Genomic DNA, 7209 nt, shown 5'->3' with positions numbered 1-7209 from the left:
AATTTGCGACGCTTGCCAGCACGTATCCTTTCAGAGAAGTAGATGATTATCTTTGCATCAGTACCACGCCGTCTTCCAGAGTTTAAAAACCTTTGACTATAAAGAAAATTTCCCTCCTGAGAGTCAAATCTGGGGGTTGCAGTAATGTTCCGGTGCATTCTTAGAAGTCATTTACAGCACGGGGACTCTTTGCATGGTGAGAAGTAACCGTCCCCAGTATCACAACCCCTTAAGCTTTAGGAAATACCATTGTATATAACAGTATTAAGAAACGTTTCGGGTGGCTGAGAATGAAAAGATCATCACTGGTGTTTTCAGAGCAGCTCAGGAGCTCCCCTGTCCTTTACAGATTAGCCACTCAGCTGGACAGGCGATGGTGGAAAAAGAGGTGCTGACTTCCAGCCCCACTGAGCAAAGTCTTGAATCTGTCACAGATCACAAATTCATTGTAAAACAAACGTTTAGGACATAGGAGAAACTGGCAAAAAATGATTCTGCAAAAGCTGTAGAGAATTTACCATCTGTTTTGTTTTCTATCCAGGTACTTCTGGGCTCTGAGCAAGCTTTTGTGTCTTGGAAATTCACCAGGTTTATAGCCGTCTGAAAAAAAGGCCTCGTTGCTATGGCAATGCAATCCTTTCACAATGAATCCTTCTTGAAGGTAGAGGACATTGGCAAGATGAAATGTTAATTTTTTTTTTTTAATTTTTTGTTTGTAGTGTGACAGAGAGCAGCGGCTGGAGGGGGACAATTCCTCACCCCCAAAACATAACTGGTTTGTGTCGTCTTCACTGGAACAACATAAAGCAGCTGTGTCAGGGCATTGTTAGCCATACACAAAACCCACTCCGTAATCCCCTGAAACTCACAGTACGGCACCACTGAGGCTGCTCTCAGAACGAGCAGCAACGGTCTGAACACTGCCTTTATGCCAGGAGGTCTGTTTTAATGAAACAAAGTTGAGAGCGATCAATAATGATCTCTCCTTCGAAACAGCCCGTTAGTACAATCTTTGTAAAGGTGATAGGCAAGGAAATTTGATGTCTGGGGAAACTGGCAACATCCTTGTCTGGTTCACACAAAAGAGGATGCCCTGTCATTTTCTGGCAGCCCCAGCAGGTGGAAGTTACCTGCAGCTACAGGGAAAGCAACGAAGGCTCGAGAGTGTGAAAAGAATGAGAAAGCAAATGCTTTTTTGTTTGTTTCGCATGTGCTGTCTGCCTGCACACCACCATGCCTCCAGCTGCAGGCACCCCGGCTCTGACCCTCACAATGAGCAGCATGACAGAAAGACAGAGGCGGTCAGATTAGCTTTGTCTCCTGGCCCCCACCCAGAGCCCTCCCATAAATACAATCTGATGGCTTCTGAAACCGCTATCGACCCTGCCTGTGTAGAGCGGAAAATGAAATGAAGCCACCCCTTCAGCATTAAGACCTAATCTATCCTTCTGCAACTCAGACATGTGAAGTGATTTATGGCCAAATTCATTCCTCCCCTAAAACGCACTTCACATCACAAGCAGGCGCAGGGACTACTCGGAAAATTAACACACAGCTCGGCATAGGCATGGCAAAGGCTGTCTGGTAACCCGCTGAGTTTCTTCAAAGAGCAATGCTGAATAATAATATGAATAAAACTCATTTCAAAAGCAAAACGTGAAAAATGCAACTTAAAGGAAACATGCCAATTAGATTCCTTGGTTCTGTAATAAATTGATGCCAGAAGCTGAAAATATCAAGTGCTTGACTGTCTTTGATTGGTTTTCAGTGCATAAAGGTGATTTTTTAAGTCACTTATGTGCTTTGGCTGTCATTGTTGAGAATACTTGTATTTTGAAATCCTTACCTTATTGATTACATATTTGATTCTAATTCCTATTTTTGAAGCCTGAATCAGCTGCACTTCCAAAGCACCTCTACTGATGTCACTAGCATTACGGCTAAACTGCCTTAAGCTGAACTACCGAGTTACTGGCATTTTATGGTATTTTTTCCTCTCTTAAATTCCATTCTCATCTTATTCTAGTCCTCTGATGCTGTCATTTTACAAGCACACAGGATAAGAAATTCATTTAGTGCGCTGGCCACCTACTGTCAGTGCTCTGCTTGTGCCATGTTGCATCCACAGGCAGCCTGGAAAGGGACCTTCCTGCCAGGGGCTGACTGCGGGGCACTTGGCAGCAGTCGGAGAGGTGGTGTTTAATGCGACTTGTCTGCTTAAATATTTCTGACGGGAACCAGTTATAATAGCTGGTAATCATCTGCCTGAATGAGGAGACTAGCATCATGGACCTGATGTCTATGAACACATGACAAAAGCCTTGGCAAGTTATTATTTTTGTGAGTCTAGAAAAGGCTACGGTAGGAAACAGTTGCACTAACACGCCTCCGACTTTTTATTCCAAGTGCAAATCAGTGACTGTACTTGTTAAGACTGTATTAGAATGATAAAAAAATAATTAAAATAGTCTTATTGTGCTTTCTAAATTTTGAGATTCAAATAGTCCTGCTTTTAAAAACGTGAATTCACCTTTTCTATACAGGTTGACAACAGCAGATCAAGAGATCCTCACCATCATTGCTTCCCAATGTCCTTGGCATCTCAAAGCTCGCTTGAAGTGCTCATCCCTCTCGCTCCGTTGCCCCGTGTGAAGAAGCAGAGTGGCAGGACAGGTGAAGAGCCTGACGGAGACCCACCGCCAGCTGCACAGCGCTCAGCATCGCAGGGCCTGGGCTGGTCTCTGAGCCAGGGACGTCACGAGAGCAATGCAAGCAGAGCTTTGCGATTAAGCACTTGTCATTATAGCACAGTTTATTGCAGCTTTTTCCCCTCTGAATGATTGAAACAGATTAAATTATTGAAAGCAGAAAAAATGACTTTAAAGCACTACACTTGTCTGAGAAAATTAAATTAAATAGTACTGACTTTTCTGAAGTCTTATTGCTCAGTCTTTTTGGCTCACGTGTAAGCCTGGTGAAAAGGAACCTGTCTGCATCTTTTGGGAGTGTTATCTCTGACCTGGAACAGGACCTTGTGTATATCAGCATCTAAAGTAACCTTCTGAATGAAAGTCAGATTTAATCACACAAAAATCCATATAAGTGAAAGTTAAAATTCATATTTATGGCTTTCTTACAAGTATAATTTGCCTTAGGGCAACATACTTCTTCACCGCACTCACTGACACACTGAAAATAGTCTCTCAACTAGAAGAGAGCTTCTTCCCCGTGGAGAACCGAGTTCAGTGAATGACTTGTTCTGCCGATTTGAGAAGGAAATGCTATGTACACAGATGGTGTATCATTTACATACACAAGAATACCAAGCATATGCATTATTTTAATTATTGTGGAATACTCTGTTGCTAGTGCAGAGTGGCTCTCTTGGCAAATAGGGCCCCAGATTTTCAATTGTGTAGTGCTGCTTCCTTCCAGAAATTTTAAATCAGGATGACTAAAGGTGATTGGTATAAATCTTACCTCAAGTGATACTTTAAGGATAAGAACTTTTTCACTTGGAAGCCCAAGTTAAACTTTCCTTTAGAAATGCTAGTTTCAGATACTGGCTTAGAAGCACACTTCAAAGGGATCACCAACACACCCTTTTCCTCCGTTCAAAGAATTGCCTCAGCATATTTACTTTCTTTTATGGGATTCTTATTTTTCACTGGACAAGCACTGTACAAAGAAATAGTATCTCTCTCCTGTGTTAACCTAGAGTATAAACTTCAATCACGTTAGGGAGCTGAAGGCAGGAATTTTAAAAGCATCTCACTTCTGCTCTTTTGAGAGTCCTGTACCAAGCCCATAATACTGTTTATCACCTGCTCGGCCCTCAAGGCATCATCTGAAAAGGAATAAAACCAATGGGACTCTTCCCATTTACTTTAATGGGCTTTGGATCAATGCCCAAACATGTTGAGTTTCAGAGATAAATATATATTTAATTCAGTCAAGTTTTCCAAAACAGCTTCTGCTGAGATCAATAGCAAACTTACTGGTCTTCAGGGAAGGCAGAGATTAAGCCTACGCTAACCACTCTGTTGTACTGCTGAAAGCTTAAGCAAAAGTAACTTGGATTTAGGCAGTGATAATACTGAAGACAATTTAAAATATTTAGCTTTCTTGTGTTAATAGCTGTCACTAACTACTGTTGCTAAGACTTAAGCTGTCTCATGTGAATAACCATCACTAATACATTAACTGTTCCCAAAGCCATTTAAAAGATTAACACGTACAACTACCTGGAAAACATTATCACACCTGCCTACTGTTAAGGGCTGTGTTAAGTTTTAAAATAAGTTTGCCTTGAAAAACAAAGACTAAAAGAAGAACACAGCAACAGTTATCACGAAACCCTATTTGATCGGCGCACCGAGGCCCACGGCAGTTGGGCACTGGCTTTGTAACGAGAGGCTGCCTTCCTGAAAGCAGCAATATTAGCTGGGTGCTGTGCCTTCGCTGGGAACTTAACAGAGGGAACAACGTTTGGGTTCAGTGGGATGGCAAAATGGAGCCCGGGGTAAACTCTAGGAGCTCCCGGTCGCTGGAGGGCAGGACGGCGTGTAACGGTGCACACCAACACGAAACCACGGCTCTCTCTCCCATCCTTGCCCCCTCCACCTCTTCCCATAGCAAAAAAAAGAACCAGAAGCAACTGCTGTAATCCTCCTTAGTCAGCACAGCAGCTGTAATTCAACTCGGGGCTTTTTACTGCAAATGAAGGAATTTTTCTGCAAATGTAGAAAAATTCCTTAATCTATCACTAACTGAACAGGCGCACATGAACAAAACAGCATTAACCTAAGAGCAATAATCTAAAATGGAGAAATATTGTGACACTAAAAGCACTGGAAATATATGATAGAGCATTTCAAAAGCTTTTAATCTGTATGAGGTAGAGGTAAGGTTGTTGTGTCTTATGCAAGTCGTCCCAAATGCGTTTCGGCTCAGTAACGTTATCCAGTCTGTGTGTGCTGTGTCTGTACGTTATTTGTGCGTCATCTGTGGACATTTTACTGTGGGAGTATTGCCATGGGGTTGAAAAGCCCCATGGTTGGTGATAACATCGGACTCCCGACGATGAAGCCATGAGGATCGTAAACAAGTTAGAAGGAACACAGAAGGGTGATTCAGGAGACACCTTGCTGTCTCAAGCTGCTTGCTCTCTAACCCTTAAGACATGGAAGTTGCTGGGTGTTTGCTGTTGCCAGACAAAGTTGTTAACCAACGAATAGTTAGTGGAAAAGTACTGCTGTAGAGCTAATGGTATAAGAAGGGAGCCTGTCCTCAATAAAGGAGTTGAAGTTATTGTCATCAATAAAGAAGAATTCCTAAATTCCTAAAAGAAATCGTGGTGTCCGTGTGGTCCTTACACCACATTTTACAAACATTCTTTGTCACTCCACCTTTGTTAAATTCAAGCTCGCTCAAGATTTAAAGGAAGAGAGTACCATAAGAAAGTTTTTAGAACTTTCTGAGAACGACCAAGCAGGCCTTTCTGTAGGTAAAGGTGCTGCTAGTTGAAAGCCCACCATATTGTGATCTCCTAGGACTAAAAGTAGATGTTGTGGGAAGGCAGGAACCTTCTTTGTTCAAGAGTTTAAACATTTTATTTCAAGCCCAGAGGACAGACATAATCAAGCCTAAGCCACAGGTACAGCAGAACTGTCGCCCATTTGCACCTCAGACCTGCATAACTCCGATCAGGGGGCAGATGAGCAACAATTGCTTGCCATTTCTGGGAGGCAAGAAAGGGCATCGCTACAGCAGATCAATTTTTAAAAATTGGCCTCTGCTTGAAACTCCTCAGGTTTGAAATTAAGTTTAACTGATACGAAAAGGAAAATGTTTTGTGTGAGCATCAGGCAGTCAAAAGGGAAAGCACCCTTTGCTCCTGCCGTGCGTGCAGATACATCTTTCTGTCGCCCTTCGTAACAATCCTCCGCACCTCTTCACACCCTTTAACCATGCGGCAGTCAGCCAAAACCTATCTGCTCCTACCCTGCATTTAAGATCCTGTTGATCTTTGCCATACCATTTACAAATCCACCTAAGCACTTCTGTATGTGTGCAAACTGCTTGTTTTATTTCACTCTGGCATTTGATTACGTTAATTATCTACCTTAGAATTAGAGTTTCTCATAGCAGGGATAATTTTTCACGGCTTAGAAAGCATCAAGCATCTAGTATCTGTGTAATTGAGGTCCTGAAGCCTTTAAAGCAACATTACAGGAGAATGCTAGGAAATTATAAGAAAAATCACAGGCATGAGATCTGATACTGTTCTGGGGGGGAAAAAAAAAAAAAAAAAAAAAACTTTGAAATTCTTATATTCAAGCCTTTGGTTTAATTACTTGACTTTCCTCAGCATGGTTTACTTCATGAAGCTGTCCACTGATTTTTATACCCATGTCACTAGGTGCTAAAATGGCTCTGAGTTAACGGGCATATATTTGATATTAACTAGTATCACGTTACCATATGACTGCGTTCTTGTAGGAGGAGATTTTATTTACTTTGAAGTTTACACAATACTGGGAAAAAAATGATGTTGTAAACCACTATACACTTGAGGTATTTTCTTTAAACCTATCTAAATCTGTATAGTCCTTCTGAATTCAGTGCAACCTGTGTCTTAAATCTTTGCAGGATTTGGTCTGGAAAAATGCACATGCAAATTATTCATCAACAGGATATTTTGCAGATTAACTTAAACTTCAGGTTAAGCCAAAATATTAACAATATTTCAGTAAGATATGTAAATTGGTTTGAATAAGGTCCATTTTCTAGTGGAAAAAAATTTCCAGTAGAAATGATAAGGACAAACACACAAGCATATGCTGCAGGATTTCCTGACCAGAAGCTGCAGCTGACGTTGAAAACCAGCTACTTGTTTTCTTCCTATAATCCGACCTTGCTCTGCAGTGAACAGCAAATCTCCTGGCGGAGAAAGAATTAGGGTTTGAGTTTAGAGAAAAAGCACCTCTTAAAACAGTTCCCTCAATTTAGCCAAGCATTTGAATAGTCAAGTACTTTCCCCACATTTATCCAGAACAGGTATTAAGATAGAAAATGTAGGAAATTTGGTTGTCTACAGAGATTTCTTGGCCTTCAGATTCAAAAAGGAGACTGGAGAAAAAACAGTGTCAGAATATTGATGCCTTCATATCCAGAAGAAATACAAAATATTTTTCCATTTTTTAATGC

This window comes from Anser anser (genome assembly GCF_964211835.1).
Source record: "Anser anser genome assembly, chromosome: 9".
Lineage (NCBI taxonomy): Eukaryota > Metazoa > Chordata > Aves > Anseriformes > Anatidae > Anser > Anser anser.
Note: the sequence above shows the minus strand (reverse complement) of the source record.